Source organism: Jaculus jaculus, chromosome 14 (genome assembly GCF_020740685.1).
Source record: "Jaculus jaculus isolate mJacJac1 chromosome 14, mJacJac1.mat.Y.cur, whole genome shotgun sequence".
In the NCBI taxonomy this organism is placed as follows: Eukaryota; Metazoa; Chordata; class Mammalia; order Rodentia; family Dipodidae; genus Jaculus; species Jaculus jaculus.
In genome coordinates this window covers 81,181,880-81,201,238 of record NC_059115.1, presented here as the reverse complement: position 1 = coordinate 81,201,238, position 19,359 = coordinate 81,181,880, and the positions used below count along the sequence as shown (strand labels likewise).

General features: G+C 36.8%; 1 protein-coding gene across 4 annotated transcripts in view; it reads right to left on the bottom strand.

The window, feature by feature from the left end:
• Ssbp2 (single stranded DNA binding protein 2) overlaps positions 1 to 19,359 on the bottom strand; it is a 253,386-nt gene that overhangs the window by 172,891 nt on the left and 61,136 nt on the right. The window lies entirely within an intron of this gene.

The window sequence follows — 19,359 nt, the reverse complement described above, 5'->3', positions numbered from 1 at the left end:
TTCATTCTCTTTATTATGCTTATTATTCATCTAATAGTAAATAACCAAAAGTTAATAATTTCCAAATCCTATTTTAAGGTAAATTAGTATCTTTAATAATAAAATAAGTACATTAATTTATTGGACTTTATAATCAACTGTATTTTCTTTAGTCTTAGGGTGGATTAAAATGTAAATGCTAGCTATTTTTAGTGTTATATGTCAAGCTTGTGTGGAAAATAAATTTTGACATTTATTTAGCAGCCTCTCTTTAGTCTTCAGTTTTACTTATTAGATCAATAAATATTTTACTTTGTAAGACATTCAAATTTACAGCAAATCATAGCATTATGTAAACCTCAAAGTTAACATACCATATTAAGTATGTGGGTGCTTAAAGTTTAAAGTTTAATATAAACTTACATATAAATTTATTACTCAAATGTATAATACTGAGTGTGCCGTATATACTTATACTGCTCTCATTTTGTGAATTCAGAATTTTTAAGCTACACCATGTGGCTCAATTTCAGTTGAGCTGTTAAAATATTATTCATAAACTCAAATTAGTCTGAGGCAGTATTTTTAATGATATCTTGGACTGATGCCCAGAGAGCTCACAACAGTTCGGTTTCTGCTACACTATATTTACCAATATTGAACCAGGTTTACAGTAAACACTGCAATGAAACAATAACCACAATTCTGTGTAGCTTCACCACTTCTCCTGCCAAGAGAACTTCTGATTGTTAGAGACTGATGGCATTTACAAATGTGATGATGTTCTTCATTTTCATGACAACATACTATGCCTCTGTCACCAAAACAGAAAGCCTATGCAAAGCAGGCTGCTCTGTCCACTTAATGTTTCTCCATTTCAAAATTGTCTAATATTTAAAATGAGAACTATTCTATAGTTCTTAAGCTCTTGAGTAGACATCTGTTAATCATAGATAAAAGTATAAAATGTAATATGGTAATATCTAGTCACTTCAAATGGAGAAACACTTCCTAGATCACTGATCCTCAACTCTGTCCACACCCTAAGGCACATGAAGCAGACAGCAGCTCCTTTCAGTAGAGTACCTCACAAAGAAAGTGTGGCTCATCCCCAGAACATACCACACTGTATAAAGGAATTGGAAATTCCTGTTGTTGGCTCTTCACATGTACCCTTCAAGCACGCATATTCTTTTATATCCTACCTCTCCATGAACCATGCCAACCCAAATCACATGCTTCACTGACCATGATGGGAAGATGTACCTTGAAAAGGATGAAATGGAAAATCTTCCTGGATTTAGTGTGAAGCTTCAAAACTGCCTATTGACAGTGACAACTTACTGCCTAAGTGAGAAGCAGCAACCTCAGGTCTTGTTAGGTATGTAACCGGATCCCAAAGCTGATACAGTGGGAACATGCACTGGGCAAGAGATGGGGCCGATGACAAAGGCTGAACCATAAGGATGCTCTACCAAGTTTGGGAATTTTGAAAGTAAGATGCAGAACGAAGCAGGGGCACCCTGCTGTGCCTCTGCAGAAGAGAAGAGAACTCAGAACAATCAAGAGCAAAGCACAACTGTTATCATCCTTTCAATCAGCCCCTCCTTGCCTTCGAGTGAACTACTTCCTCACTAGTATGTGATCTCTTCTTGTAGCAGCAAAGGCACAAGTGTATTTATTCTAGTTTTCTCAGCTAACTCAGTAGCAGAGAGTGTATACAATTACAAGTCCAGTTAAAAGCAATAATGCCCATTTTCTCTATCAGTCCAGGCAAACTACACAAAATGAAAACACACAGACTCAGTAGGAGGGTGGGGCCAGGAATGGTGTCACAGCCCTGAGCCCTCAGGACTCAGCAGATGGAGGAAAGAAGGTAACATCCACAGGGCAGCTGTAGCTACAGACCAAGTTCTAGGCTAACCTGGGCTGTGTGAGACCAAAGGAACTGCAGTCACTAAAAAGAATATCCTGGCCAGGCGTGGTGGCGCACACCTTTAATCCCAGCACTCGGGAGGCAGAGGTAGGAGGATCATCGAGAGTTTGAGGACACCCTGAGAATACATAGTGAATTCCAGGTCAGCCTGGACTAGAATGAAACCCTACCTCAAAAAAAATAAAATAAAAAGAATATCCTGAGCGTTCTGAGAGGAACATTAATTAATGAAAAGGTAGTTCATGGATCAAGTATCTTTAGATTATCACTCATTTCATTCTTTTTTCTTTTCTTTTCTGATATTGGTCACAAACCTAAAGTCCGGGGACTGCTGGGCAGATGCTCCACTGAGCCATTTCCATGACTTTCATTTCATTCAAATTTTATTTTTTTTAATTTAAAATTATTTATTTATTTATTTGAGAGAAACAGACACAGAGAGAAAGACAGATAGAGGGAGAGAGAGAGAATGGGCGCACCAGGGCTTCCAGCCTCTGCAAACGAACTCCAGATGCGTGCACCCCCTTGTGCATCTGGCTAACGTGGGACCTGGGGAACCGAGCCTCAAACCGGGTCCTTAGGCTTCACAGGCAAGCGCTTAACCGCTAAGCCATCTCTCCAGCCCCAAATTTTATTTTTAAATGTTTTATTTATTATTTATTTCTATCAGAGTGAGTGTATGGTTGTGCCAGAGCCTCCTGCCACAGCACATGAACTCTAGGTGCATGCACCACATTTTGCATCAGCTTTATGTGAGTACTAGTGAGTCTAATCTGAACTGGCAGGCTTTGCAAGCACACAACTTTAACTACCGAGCAATCTCTCCAGCTCCATTGTTCTAATTTAAATTAGACATTAATGAACTGAGTGATTATGATAAAAAGTTACAGAGCCAACTTGGGCCTGCCCTCAAGATGCCAACAGCATAAAACCGACTAAATTCATTGTCCTTTAGTTACTCTAGCATGCACTCACAGCTACCACAAGAATGGAAAAATCAACAATGAAAAAAGTGCAGAATTCATACTCTATCAATCTCAGTTCAAGCAGAGCTAATCACTCTCATGGGGGGTCGTGAATTTAAAGCCTGTAAGAATTTAGATATGGACAGGACAACTTAACCAAATAATGGGGTTTTTTTTAGAAAAAAAAAAGGCAGAAGCTAGGGAAACCTTACTTAAACTTCACTTTGTAATAATTTCTTAAATGAGTTATTTAAAAATATACGGTTAGAAAATAAGTAAAGATACATATAAAAATCACATAAATTTAACTGATGACTAGCTCCTCCTGATGTCAAAAATTTAAGACACAAAAAGAGTGAAAACTAAGTTATGGAATTAATAGTGTGACACAAGACTAATATGGTAGACATATATATAAAGCATGAATAAAATGACTTGCCAGAGAATAAGACTTGACTTTTAAATAACACCAAGGTATGATAGTGAAAGTCAAGTAAGAATGACTTCACAAAAACAGCCAGCAGCCCTAAAGAAAAAGTCCAATTACGAGTCATAGGAATTATTTCAACATTTCACCAGTGTATAAAGACTTTAGAAACATTTGAAGCAATTCAATTACTAATTCTAACATAGAAACTTCAATTGTATCTGGTCATCTAAACAAAAGGTTGGTATCCTCTGAGAGAACTATACATGTCACTTATAGGTACCATTCTGTTATACCTTGTAGTATTTCTGTGAGGTAGATAGATTGGTGAACAACGCATAAAGTGGGTATCATCTAACATCAGTAGGACAGATTAACTTGTAACTACTTAGGCAACTACAATAATGACTCTCACTTAAGAGTCTAGGTGAATTCTCAACTACCCTTGTAAATAAATGCATTTAAAGTCCACAAAAAGAACAAACACTTTACTTCACTCAGTTCTCTCTATATCCAACCTACTTAATTTAAGATTAAATTTCATTTTTTAGTGAAATTATAGAAAATAAGGAACTACAGGCAAGATAACAAAAATGGAGGTTTTTCTAACACACTATTATTAGTTTACAAATGAAATTACAAATCCATACAAAAATAAAATGTAAATCCTGCCTATAGGCCAGTTATTCCTAACACGCTTTCTAAATTCATACATATGCATACATGCTTATATTTGCACATGTATAATTCTGTCACATAAAAATAATCATCAGGCCAGACATGGTAGTGCACACCATGAATCATAACACTCAGGAAACAGAGGTGGAAGGATCTCTGTGAGTTTAAGGCTACCCTGAGACTACAATAGTTAATTCCAGGTCAACCTAGGCTAGCATGAGACCCTACATTAAAAAATAAAACAAAAAAATCATTATTCACAGAAGTCAGCTAATGAAAACAGCCAGATTTTAAAATTGGAATTTATACAATATTTAAAGTGACATGATTTCATATCATAAAGTAGCATTTAGACATTGTGACTAGGACTCAAGAGTTTGGTTTACATTATGCATGTGAACTGTAATATGTGACTTTAAGCCTATAAAACTTTTCAGAAGACTATACTATATGTATCCACTTGTAGATACCATTTATTTATGACTATTAGTACTCTTGTGATGTCCAGTTATAAACTACACATAAATATTATTAGAGTACCTATGTGCTGGAAAGTCCAACTACTAAGAATAGCCATTTCTACTAATGTGTTATAGTACATTATGTCAATTTTTTCACTAAGTCTATCTAATATCTATTAAAGAACCTATATTTTATCATTCATCCTTTTAATATTACAAAATATGTGTTGTTCAAACTGAAAAGCAACATTCAACAGTTCATACTACATGGGCAAACATATATCCATCTAAAACTTCAGTAATGAGAAATTATTTTGTTTGCATTTTGCCTTATTTTATATAGAAAGGAAAAATAAACTACTCAAATGAACATAAACGCTAAAATATAAGGAGTGCTATCTGCAATTTTAAAGTTATTTTGGTTATTTATTATCTATGCACAGCTAGGGGAGGGGTCAGGTGGAGTAACAGCTTCAGAAAAAAAACAGCTATTCCTTGGAGCACTGTCTTCCGGACACAAAGTGGCCATTGATTTCACAACTTCACAACAGCTGTCAGCTGCCATTGCCCGCACAAGACCTGAGCAATACTGAGCCAGGGAAAATGTCGTCATCAAAGGAGGAGGGCAAAAAAATGACATCCAAACAAAAAGTGATTAGTTGTCTTGAAGAAGGGTTTCAGTGAAAGAGTGATAACTGAAGAGGAACAAAAGGTCATGGGAAGGAATTATAATCAGAATGCATTATGTACATTATGAAACTATCCATGAACATGTCTGAAAAAAGATTTGGACTTTTATTAAAAGGACATACTGCCCCACAACATGAAAGTTACAAAAGCTAATTATTTCATACTAATTCCTAATATTTATAAAAAGAATAATTTTAAAAAAGAAAGAAATTGACCCATTAATATATACTAGCCTTTCACATACTGAACATGTTGCTATTTTTAATTAAAAAAAACTTAAAAGGCACTAAAATCCCTCTCATAATTATTCCACTTTAAATAATAAATTCAGCCTAGGGAATACATTTTAAAGGATGGCAGAATGTTATGTGAGGGTATTTTTTTTTTAATTTTTTTACTTAATCATTCATTATTTATTATAATCTCATTCCCTTTAACTAATATTTCCATTTTTACCAGGTTTCATACACTTTGAAGTTATGTTGATGAACATTCACAGGATCTCATATTTATTAAAAGGTTTATTATTTCCTGGATTCATATTTTCATTATGCCACTAAAACCCATTGAAATTATCAATGTGATAATATGTAGTTATTTCTGAACAGCTACATGGCATTGGTTCGAGTACTCCACCTCAAGGATACCAAAATCCATGAACTCTCAAGACCCTTATATAGAATTGTGCAATGTTGGAACATTTTCTGCATAATTCATCTTGTACACCTATGTTAATAACAATATATAACATAATTTCAGTTTTAAGTAGGTAGTTGTTTTACTATATTGTTTAGGGAAAATAATAGCAAAAGCCCCATGTTCAGTACAAAAGAAGCTATGTCCTTAATTTTTTTTAAAAGCAGAATATTGCTGTCATCCTGACTGACCTGATACTCATTAAATAGTCCTGGCTGACTTTGAACCCATAGTGATCTTCCTACCCTAGCCTCTCAAGTGCTGGAATTATATGTTTGATTCATTATGCCTGCATGTTCTCAAATATTTGTGATCCAGAAAAAAATTAGTTGAATTTGTAGATGAGGAACCAAAAAGAGAGAAATATAAATATATATTATGTTTAGTATGTCATATATTCATATTCAGTTTGAAAAATATCTCTAAGACCTTTGCTGTCTCATATCAGTAATATTATTTAAGAAATTCCCTTGATATACCTGTAAGAACAGCTATAAATGTGAGGTATTTTAGAAGAATGGTTCAGTCACTGTCATGAATAGTGCATTAAAAAAATCACTTCCCATTCTTTGACCTTAAATCCAGTATCAATGACTGGACATAGAGAACCCAAAATTGATCTTCCTTAGGGTCTGTAAGAGACATATTATATGTAGAAAAAGTATTTCTCTTACTCCTGAGCCACTGTGTAATTCCAGTGTGGACCAATGACACCTACCAGGGTCCAATGGTGATTCCTTAGTGATAGAATGCCAGTAGTTCGCTGAACTGCAGCTGACCAGAGCGTCTCAGGAAGCATCTGGCAGCACTGAGAGGTCACTCACAGGACTGTAAGCAGTTCTTAGCAGTGAAACTAGATAAGTTTGATCCAATGTTTAGCTGCACTCACAGCCTGCTGTTAAGGAGGTGTGAAAAATTAGAAATCTGTTCCTAACATTGTCTTTCAAAGTTCTTCATTATTAACAGTGAGATTAAAAAAGCAGATTTAGAGTGTCAAAAACTATGAAATCAGACAATACCAACACCCATATTTTGTTCTAATTACACTTTATGTTTTCTTTATGTTTTCAGCATCAATTGATAGAGACTGGGAACTCATTTGCCAATTAAGTGGACAGCCGAGCACAGAAACAAAAAAAGAAAGTATTACTTTACTAATATCTAGCCAGTGTCACACAAAGAATGGGGGGGGGCACTGGAATTAAATGTTTTTGGTTTCACAGAAATACAAACACTTGCCTTATACAGACAATGTAAATTCAACTTTGGAAAACTGAAAAGAGCAAAGACGCAACCATAAGACTTAACTTAAAGAACTAATTAGCAGCTTGTGGAAATAGTTATTCAGAGAATTTACTGAAATTTCCATCTCATCTTTAAGCTAAGCTGTATACAGTGGAAATTCTATGATAGCTGGACTTCCATTCAGACCCAACATTACCCTCAGGCTCCCACTTTCTGTGAAACCTTCATGCATACAGATTAAGTTATCGTCTACTTTATGTGTTATCCACAGCAAGCAGACTCTCCTCTATGTCCACTCAAACACTAGCAGTGTCTTAACACGTGCTGACAACCCTTGGACACCTTCCATACTCTATTTCAGTGTGTTAACATCAAAATTAACACCAGTCACCAGGCCTCCACCTTGGCCATGGAGAAGGAAATGGGACTCAAATTGCCTCCTGCTCTCTAGCTTCTTCAAGTGTGGGCTGCAACCCTTCTGGGGTCACGGCACTGAATGTAGAGGTCATGAAAAATCTGGCAACAGTAAAAGCTTTCTGAGAGTACAGTATCCAAAAAATAACTAAGAATCAAATTCAGCCTTGGTTTTGAGCATATGACATGCACATCTGCCCTGCACATTTCCTCATACAACACAACCCCAGCAAACATCACTTAGAACACTTCATCTCAGAGTCAATACTGCAGTGTGCTGTGACTGCAGTGTTTTACCATACATACTAAGCTTTCTTCTCTTACAGAACATACTAGTTTAATTATAGAAAACAAAGACTTAATGTTTTCCTAATGGTGTTCCTCAGCATGTACGTTTTGAAGGACTATATCTTTAGATTAGATCATGTTAGAATGCTTGGTTTTAAACATTGCCATCTGAGTTGCTGATGAGTTTCACCAAAAAAAAAAAAAAAAATCACTAAATAAATCTTGGCTTTGGGTTGGGAAATAATTTCCAATAATTTCTAAAATGGCCCTAAATATACTTCTGCCACTTTGTACTATGTATTTATATGAAGTGGTATTCTCAGTATTGACTATTATAAAACTAATTATCAATCAACTTTGAAAAATTTTGAAGGTGTTCTTATCCTGCAGTTTCAACTACTCAGCCAAGCTTTAATTTTTTTGCTTGTATGTGTGTGTGATATGGTACGTGTATGGTGTGTATGTGTGTGCATATGGTACTCTCTTCTGTGGTAGCCAAAACAGAGCATCCAGCTACCCTTTGCTGGCATCTCTGGCTGATACCAGAGCTCGCCATCGGCCTCCCCGCCCCACCCGCCCCCGCCCCCGGGCAGGAATCGAGTGATGAGCACAAGGGCCACACCCTGCTGTTTGTGTGGTTTCTGGAGACTTGGACTCAGGTGTTACCAGGTTGCCTCAGACCCACATGCTTGCACAGAAGGCACATTTAACCACTGGGCCATCTCTCCAGTCCCCAAGATTTAATTCTTTATGTAAAAATAAGCAACCACATCCACCTCATTAGTATATACATTTTCTTTCATCTTTAATAAATTATGTTTATCAAAAATTTTTAAATAGCTTTATGTTTGTTTGTTATCAATGTTTGATTTGTATGCCTGTTTTGTATATTTGTAAGCCTGTGGAGTATAAAATTTCTCTGATAAAAGGTATCATGGGTGGAAAAAGTTTAAGAACCTTTGCTGTAAAAAGCTTGGAAACTCAGCGTACTATGAAACAATGATTTCAGCAGCAGACAATAGGAGATGCAGACCTATCCTAACTGACAAAAGAGGACCAACCTAGGCTGGGCCTATCACTCCAGAACACATTGCAGGCACAGAAAGAGCCAAATACAGAAAAGCAGTGTCTTCGGTTGGGATTAAGGTTAGGAGAAGCTGAAATGTGTGGGGGAGCAAGCACAAGAAAGGGAACTCTGAAGAAAATTTCACACGATCTGCGCAGTGTCCTTTTCTGTGTGTGAAGTTCCACAACAGGTAACGAACCATTGCTTACAGAATGCTAAAAACCCACTTGTGACTACTTACAGAGAGGCTTCAGTGACCTCCAGGGGCATTCAGCAGAGACCCAGGAGGGCCACATTTCTGAAGGAGAGCTAAGCTAGCTCACTGTACTTTCCTTACAAAGGTGGCTGACCGTAACAACCTAAAACAAACTCGTAACAGCATGTAAGCGTAGCCAGATTAATGTGTCTGAAAAGTAGCTTTAGATAATAAGTGTTCTTTCCACCACCACCCCTTTTCCCCACAGAATGATACTTAGTGTGGCAGTTCAAATGAGATGGCCCACAGCTTCATGTATTTTGAATACTTCATTTCCAGCTGTTGGCAATTGGGAGGTGGAGGCTTACTGGAGAGAGCATGTTGCTAAAGACAGGTTCTCATGTGTTACATAGGTAGGCTTCTCCCTCGCCAGAGCTCAGCTTGCTCTCTTGCTTCCTGCCAACTTCTGTGGCAAGGTGGGATGCCCAGCCTCTGTGTCACTTTCCCTGCCATGACAAATCTGCTCACAACTGTGAGCCAAATTAAACCCTTAGATTCCATCAGCTGGTTTTGGTCAGGTGTTTTGTCCCAGCACCAACATGGTAACTACAACACCAGGTATAAAGTCAAAAATAACTAGAAATGAATTGTAGGGAGATTTAAAAATAAATCTTGGCTAAACACTAAAATTACACTGATTTGTTAACCCTACAAACAGAACAATGTGGAGCACTAAGAAAAACCAATACAATGAGAAAAAGTATTCCTGTATTTTTATATTAAGAATTGTTAATCTGACATTCTGAAGAGTTTACCTCTTTTTAGCTGGTGATATCTTTCATTTTGAAACAGTATTAATACAAGAAAGAGTTAATTTAAAGAACTCTTTAATGGAGCTGGAGAAATGGCTCAACAGGTAAGGTGCTTGCCTACAAAACCTAAGGACCCAGGTTTGATTGCCCATGTAAAACCAGATGTACAAGGTGGTGCATGAGTCTGAACTTCATCTGAAGTGGCTGGAGGCCCTAGCATGTCCATTCTCTCTCTACATCTTTCTCTCTCTCAAGTAAATAAATAAATAAATATAAAACAACTTAAAGAAAACTCTTTAGTGATAGTAAAATGTCCCACAATAATTACTTTATTAAAAGTATTACTTGTAGCTGTATATTTAGAGCTAATGAGATGTAAGAGTATAATAGTATAACTGTCAATGAATTACCTTTTGCAAACTGAGAAAATGAACACTGCTTTGTTCTCTGAGAACATAGTGGGCACCAGGACTGAGGAAAGAGGAAGTATGACTGATGGACATCCCCTGAGTATTAGACACAAACTGACACAAGGCGTCACTTCAGCACTGCACAACAGGAGGAGGACAAACAGAGGTATAAAATAAGAAAGAAAATTCCCTTAAGTAAATTTTCATTTATACATTTCTCAGAAGAATGAATATTTCTTCATGTGTTCAATTCTAAACTGCCAAGACATACTAACAAAATGGTCTAACATATGATGCATTTTCCTTAAGGGAGTATAAAGAATCTAAGTAGAATGACAAGCCTTCCTTTTCTCTTTTAAAGTTGTATTAAATTTATGTTCTAATTCATAAAAAGTTAACTTCATATTTCACAATATCAAATGCCTCTTCTTCCACCTCACTGTGTAAGAATACTTCTTTAGGAAATAAGTAAATTATTAGAACCATAATTGAAAGTAGTGTCTTTATGAAGGTCTTATTAAATTGGACAATACATTTTTTCAAGACATCCACAATGTATACCAAAAAAAAAACCACCTTTTAAGACAGTGGGAAAAATTATCTTTGTAAATTATTTATTAAAGGAATAATTCTGAAAAGCCAAAAATGATATTAAAAAATCTTCAAGCTTTGGGGATACAGATATAGCTCAGTGATAGAGTGCTTGCCTAGCAAGCATAAGAGCATAGGTTCAAGCCCAAATACATACATTCCCATACACACACACACATGCACACACACCACATGCTTGTGTGAATCTTGAAACTTAAAAGATCTTGTACTTTTCAATAGTACAACTCTACCTCTAGATTTTATCAGGGATTTTTATGACAGTTACATGGTTAGCAAAAAAAAAAGTAATAATATGCATGTCCAAATCTATGAGTTCATTAAATTATAGTATGTGTGTATAAGATGTGTGTAGAAGCACATAAGATAAAGTGCTGCAAAGTAATTTCATCACAGTAAACACAGGAAACAAAAAAAGCTGGCAAAGATATATAACAACAGAGATATTCCTTCACCATTGGTGAGAATAAAATTTATAGAGTTTGAAGGACACTTCAGATGGTTCTTACAAAACTCAACACAGTCTTGGGCTAGAGAGATGGCACAGTCGTTAAGGTGTCTGCCTGTGGAGCCTAATGACCCAGGTTTTATTCCCCAGAACCCATGTAAGCCAGATGCACAAGGTGACACACATGTCTAGCATTTGTTTGCAGGGGTTGACAGCTCTGGTGTGGCCACCACTCTCTCTGTATCTATCTGCCTCTTTTTCTCTCTCTCTCTCAAGTAAATTAATTAAAATATCTAAAAACACAAAAATAGTCTTTCCATACAACCTAGCAATGTGCTCCTTCATATTTACCCAAATACAATGAAAAGTTATATCCAAATCAAACTGTTGTATCAGTAGCTTTACTGTGACTACCTAAACTTGGAAAGCAAACAGGGAAACAAACTGTGGCACACTCAGACAATAGAATATTATTCAAAGCTAAAAGACCATGACAGGATAGAGGAAGTGTCACAGCATATTATTAAATGAAATAAATCAGTTTGAAGAATCTACCAGAAATATGATTCCAGTTACAAGACATTTTAGAAAAGGTAACTACAGGTATTATAAAATGAGCAGTGGACTGAGGGGTGGGAAGGATAAATGGCAGAACCCAGGATTTTAGGGTGGTGACACTAGTGAGCTCCAAGTAGAAACGTGCCATTTTAAATTTGTTCACACACACACAATGTGCATCACCAAAGTGAATACTACGTACAACTGTGCATTGTGGTGATAATGATATGTCAGTGCATGATCAAAATTGTCACATGTACGACACGAGAAGAGGGACGGTGATAATGGGAGAGGCAAATGGGAGGGGTACTGATAATGGGGAGCAATGTATGTGTTGGGGAAAGAGTTATATGGGAAATGACCTACATCATCTACTCAGTTTTCTTGGAAACTGAGACATCAAACTTGTTTAAAAATCACCATCATAGGCTGGGCGCTGTGGTGCACCCCTGTAGTCCCAGCACTCAGGAGACAGAGCTAGGAGGATTACCATGAGTTCAAGGCCACCCCAAGACTCCATAGTGGATTCCAGGTCAGGTTGGGCTAGAGTGAGACCCTACCTTGAAAAATAAACAAACAAAAAAATAGTCATTATAGAGGACGGGGAAATGGCTCAGCACAGGTAAGAACTTGCTGCACAATATGAGTGCCTGGGAGGGTCTAAGATATGCTGAATACCCAGGACCCACATAAACGGATGTATGTGGCCACACACACCTGGAACCCCATTCCTGTGTAGGCACAGCCAGGAGAATTGCTGGAGCTCAGTGTTCAACCAGTCTGACTGGAAAGGAAAGCTCTAGGTTCAGTGAGAGACTCAATCTCCAGGACAGAAAGAGAAACAGCAATAGAGGAGGACACCTGAATTTCCCTGATCTTCACAGGCGTGTGCACAGGGAACAGGTACCCCACACACACATCATATATCACACAGTACACACAGTATAAACACACACCAAAAACAAAAATAGTTATTACAGTGAGTAATGAACCTTCTTATTTCTCTATACCTTCCGGATGCTGTAAACTTCCTATAATCAAGGAAAAGCCATTTTAATATATAGCCGTAAGTTCATATCTACATTTCCGATGATGCAGTAATGATTATTTACACATAACATTTTCCTTAAGCACAAATGAACAGCCATAGTTTAATGTTATGTCCATGGCTATGACCAAGGAAACAAATGTCTTTCTCAATAATGTAAGTGATATATCTTAAAAAAATAATTTGAGTGAAAAATGCTTTCAAGCATCCTAGTTCTCCTTCTCTGGCAGTGAATCACTAAAAGTAACGTATTTAGAATTTCTGCATGGTTTTGTCACCCTTGTTTTTCTACTTCCTCCTGTTAATTTTCTTGTAATCTTTGCATGCAACATTTTGGAATATATTATCTCCTCCGATTTATACTTGTCTTCCTTTTCCCACTTACTTTATATTTTCTACTCTTCGTAAGCTTTTAAAATCCATCCTCTATTCCTTCCTTACTCTAACCAAATCCCAGTGCTCATCTTCCTATGATGCAGGTGGTGATGTCTGTCATCAGCTGTACCTACCTCATCATTATCATGATTTAAATATCCACATTCATATCTGCTACTAAACAATGCTAGCCTTAAAATCTATGTTGTACTTTCCCCAAAGGAATTCTAGGAGAGTTTTTCTCAGCATGTTCCAGCAATGACAATGGCCTGAACTCTCCAGGGCACAGGCAGAACAGTAAAGAAATGGTAAAGAAGAAGTCGCCTATGAACACAGAATCCAGAACTTTCATACCACAAAAGGAAGTAAGCCGCTGTTCAAAAGAAAACCTTGACTAAGAAAAACAGAGGAGTTTTTCTTCTAATTTTCAGAAGACAAAAATATATAAAAAATCATTTAAAACTATTATTTATTAGAGAAAAATAGAGAAAGAGGCAGGTGGAAGAATGGGCATGCAAGGACCTCCAGCCACTGCAAACAAACCCTAGATACATGTGCCATCTTGTGCATCTTATGTACTTATGTGGGTACTGGGGAGTCAAACTTGGGTCCTTAAGCTTTCCAGGCAAGTACTTTAACTGCTAAGGCATCTCTCCACCCTTAAACTATTATTTTTAAAAACACTGCCTTTAAAATAAACATATTCTCGAGGGTGTCCCCGAAGAAAAGCTATTTCCTAGCCTTAACTCAATATATTTAGATATCAATGGCATTTGCTTTATGAGACTATTTTCATTATTAGACAATTTCAGGCATCCACCTTGCATAAAGTACTGCAAAGCAATGAAACATTAATTTAGAACCCACTTGAGTATATTGCCACAGAATTAGTGGTAATATACTCAAGAAGAGTTTAGCAAATTAGGAGCATAGAGCTAATTCTAATCATTTAAAGTTAGAAACAAAACTATTTTCAGGCATCGTAAGAACTTTATAAACACACACATTGTGTTAATCACTACCCATAGTCAGCAAGCATCTAGCAGCTCCAGGGCCTAGACAAAAGCAACAGGAAGACACAACGCTTGCCCTCAAGTGACTTGTAGACTAGTGAATGGGACAAGACATACAATTAAATATAGGGTCAATAACACAACATAGCATATAATGAGCATCCGGGCTGTAAAAACACCAATATTTCAGAAAAGAAAGAAACTATAATAAATTTTTGACAAAAGGTTGTAACTGACAGAGGAAATAGCATTAAGTGAAGCATTAAGGGAAATGGGATAAGGAGAAAAGAGGATTTTATTTCTAAAAAAAAGATAATATCATGAAAAGAATAATCTACATTATCTTGACAATGGTAGCTAACATAAAATCCTCTATGCACCTAAAAGCAATAAAAAGTTTTCATAAAATAGCCTATTATTGAGACATATTTCTATATAGCGTGTACTAGGAAAGATTTTTCTCTACTCAAATTGTTCTTATAAAGTAGAAATAGAAATATGTATAGTGCTTAATGGCTTGTAAAATACTTTTACATTTAAAAGTAAATTATTAGTGATTGTCAAGTCGGTATTTTAAGATATATTTCACATAATTCTCTTTAAATTTGTTTAAAGTAAATGAAGCTGTGTTATGCATATTTGTAAGTGAAGAGATGTTTATCTAGGTGGCATTACCTAAAAATACTTTTATTATCATGAAAAGCTTTAGTACACAAAAATTTATTTAGTAGATAAAAACATAATAAAAAACTCAAATTTTTGGCTGTCAGCTTCTTATTTTATTTGTCTTAATTGACTGCTCTCATACTTGAGCGTAATGTAATCTGATTATATTCCCTCCCAACACCATCTGCCTCCCTTTTCCCTTGCTTTCTTCCGCTGAGCTCCTTCTTCTTTCCAATGAGGGCCTCTATCTTGATGCCTGGTGCCTACCTCCGCCACCAGTGCCACAGTACTGAGGAGCTCAGTGTGGAAGCAAGCACAGCTGCTATGAGGCATGGAGTAAAGCACCTAAAGCCAGAAGACAGCCGCTCAAAGGACCCTTCCCCATCCTCTGGCTCTGCACCCCCAGCCCTTCACAATATTCACTGAGTCTTTCAGGGCATGACTCAAAGTTTTTAAAAAATATCAGAAAGTATAAGTATTTTTCAAGTTTAGATGACACTATTCTCATTGCTAGTGATTTTTTTCTTTTATTATTATTAACAACATATTTGTATGGATACATCATGTGCTGGTACCCTCTTTTCCCTTGTTCCATGCCCCCACTCCATAGTGGACCCTATCTAAAACTTGTTTTAATACATCTCCACTTAGGTAGACAAAATAATAGATAAAAGAAACAAACACTAGGAAACAGTAGATTTAAACACTAAATTACTCTTCAGGTATTTAATTTCCAATTAATTATACTAACAAGCACTTTAAATCCCTTGTACCTATAGCAATGAAAAGACCATGAACTAAGATGCTTTTACTTCCCTAAGTCTGTATGAAAATAATCAGATAAGCCCCTTGATTTTAGACAAATAATCCCAACAAAATAAACAAATTTGGAAATAAATATAAGGAAATAAATGATGGAATAGGAAACTCTGAAATACTGTGCTGAATTCAATAAAATTAATTTAACAAAAATAATTGCAAAATTCTGTGCTAATATTTAAAAAAATACAGAATGACAGGTATGAATTAACAGACTCGGAAACAACAGGTTTTAGTTACCTGCAAGTTCAACATGGATTAACTATGCCACATTTAAGAAGCTAATTTGTCTCTAAACATATTAATAGATAAGAAATGGGAAAGAGGACTGAAGAGATGATTCCACAGTTAAGGCACTTGCCTGCAAAGACAAAGGACCCAGGTTCTATTAAAGCCAGATGGTGTCGGGTGTGGTGGCTCATGCCTTTAATCCCAGCACTCAGAAGGCAGAGGTAGGATGATCGTTGTTAGTTCAAGGTTACACTGAGACCCTGAGACTACATAGTTAATTCCAGGTCAGCCTGGATTAGAGTGATACTCTACCTTGTAAAACTAAAAAAAAAAAAAAAAAAAAAAAAAAAAGCCAGATGCACAAGGTGGCACATGCATCTGCAGTTTATTTGCAGTGGCTATAAACCCTGGCATGCCCATTCTCACCCTTCTTCCCCATCACTCAAATAAATAAATAAAACATTTTTAAAAGACATGTAAAAGAAATGAGAGTCCTAAAGAGATGATGAAGCAAAAAGACAAGTCATGAACGAGGGTGAAAAGGTAGTAATTATAACCTGCAAAATAAGTTGTCACATCTTGGAAGACTGGGTCTTGTTTTATATGACTATAGAAGGTGGAACTAAACTACGAGGTTCAAGTGGTAAGATGACAACTTTTTACTCAATATGAGGAAGACCTTTATTGTAATCACTAGAACTATTCAAAAATAGTATGATCTGGAAAATGGATCATTTAGGATTGAGAAGTATGACTTTTCAGTCAGTGAAAGAGTAAAGAGAACAACAGGCTGGAGCTGGGTATCTTTCAGGGTTTATTTATTGAATAAATTTAGATAAGAATACCTCCTGAGTAAATCCTCTTAGTACCAAAATATGGCCAGAGAGAATGAATGTCTTTCCTCAAGACTAGTTACTAAAGCAGCTGAGATTAGGAAGCATGACTCTCATAACTTCCATTATGTCTAGAGAAATATTGCAAAATCCCCTGAGTCGAGATCTTTACTCAAAGAAATTACATTGCCTAGGAAATATGATTTTGGGGCCAACTAAGAGACTCAGTTGCAAACGCGCCTGTAAAAGTTGAACCTAAGACAACTGCTAATATTATCTAATTATATCCTGAAGCTCTCAAACAGTAACAAGATAAGCACTGTTTCCATAATGTATGTGTGGTTCCTTATAGCTCACTGTGGAGCAAGGGTGGTCCAAGGTTTCCAAAGTAAACTGATTTATGATAAAAGCATCTTAGGGAAAATACCTGGTCCTATGACTCAAGAATTATTCAAGTGACTCTTTGTCAGCTGATTCGGTGTAAAAATGCAGGGAAAGCAGAGCTCCAATCAGCAGGTGCTAAGAAGTACATCACTATCAATCTCCTTATCTGAAAAGAATGCAATTTCTAAACACATTTACTCATTCCAAGTTCTTCTAAATGTTAGCTTTTTTCAGCACAGATAGTTTCTATGTACTATATTAATTAAATCCTTTTAACCTACTCTACACTATAATTTTAAAGTGTACTTTTATCCCCAAATAGTTGAAAGGGATAAATTATATTAATGCTGACAATTACAAAGTCCTATTAACAGAAAATCTGCTATAATAGGTTCATGGTACAAATCCGATTAATATGCCATTTCAGTGTTGTCTTGCCATAGCAAAATATAATTTAAGAATATCAGAAAAATAAATTAGCAAAGGTCTTCTCTTAATTACCTGTCTTAAACATCTGTAAAGTTTAACAACACAATATTTGGAAGATCAAAGCACAGTCAGATGCACACTGTATTCCTCTTCAAGCAGTTTTCTTTCAATAACCATAGTAATGTCCACGGGAAACACCAGAGAAATTCCAAAACATCAGATCTACCCACACTGTGAGCCTTAATGAGATACTGTTCTTCAAAACGCAGGCATATATACACATGTTAACCCCTTCTGCAGCACACTTGACTCTAGGAATACTCAACCAAGTTTTAGTGAAGACACATTGTTCCCAAGCTACAAGATAACACTGCCCTTGAAGCTGAAGGTTCACTTGCCTAACGTTTGGTCAAGGCAATGCAGACGGGAGTTATTAGACAAACAAGGAGGCCCTTCTACATTCCTTCACCCTTCTCCCAACTCATACAACAGCCATGGTAGCTAGAGTCCAACCTCCATTTGACATCACAAGAACAAGACCACTTCAGGAAGGCCAGGGCAAAGAGGCAGTGGGCCATTGGTCCCTGACAGCCTATGAAACTGCCATTTTATCCCTGCAATCTCAATCTTCAGACTTTTAAGAGAAGTAAGTTGTAAACTTGTTACTATTAGTTTGTTTTTACATTTAACAGTCAAATTCTAACCAGAGCACGTACTATGTCAGCTTCACTCCATTCCCCCCATGACATAACTTCCATATATTCTACCCAAATGGATCACTGTGCTACCCTGAATCCTGGATTCTTTCCTTAGGGTACTTTATTCTGACAACGCAGACTTAAAATGCCAAATCACTGCCTATATGTTTCCCTACATCTGGAGTTGCTCCTCTGTTGTCCTACACATCCTTCCCTACCTAGACCTAAAATACTGGCATTTGTAAGATTATTTCACATTTGCTTCTCATCCTTCACTTTAGACCTGGTTCAACAACAACATAGTGTCTGTACTCCCACACTTCTATCTCAAGCTCAAGGTACTAAAGTTCCCACTATTCAACTGCTTGCTAGGCACATCCACTGAATATCCCCAGGCACCATAAATGCCGCACTCTTCTCCCTGTCTCTTACTTAGTGAATATGTCCAGTTATCTAACCAGTTACTAACCAGACTGAACTCCCCTCCACCTAAAGGAGGCAACGAGATACTTGCACATGCAAATATGGCCTGCCTGGTTTTGACAACTGCCTCTTTGTAATCTTATTTCCAATCTGAACCCACCTGATAATGGCCCGTGTTGGAACTACTGTGAACAGTTCCCGCGAATGGAAAGCATGGTCTCACAGTCACCTTTGCACGTTGTGGCTGCCTATATCCTCTCCTTCTACTGAACTAGAAAATAGCAGCTCCTCCCTAAGTCACCTCATCCCAACCAGAGCTCTCACCTGTGGCTGCCAGTCCCTATCATCTTCCTCACGACCGCCTTCCCTTTTGCATCACCACTGAAACTTTGTTACATAGATGATGGAAATAAAAAATAAAGTCAAAATTTAATGTTTTGTGTTTTTAGAATTTAAGGCTTAAAATGTCATTAACCATACTAGTGGAAGGAGGGAAGAAAGAGAAAGGAAAATCTGCTTCATTAATCCGTATAACTCCTCAGTGGTGAAAATTGAGATCCAG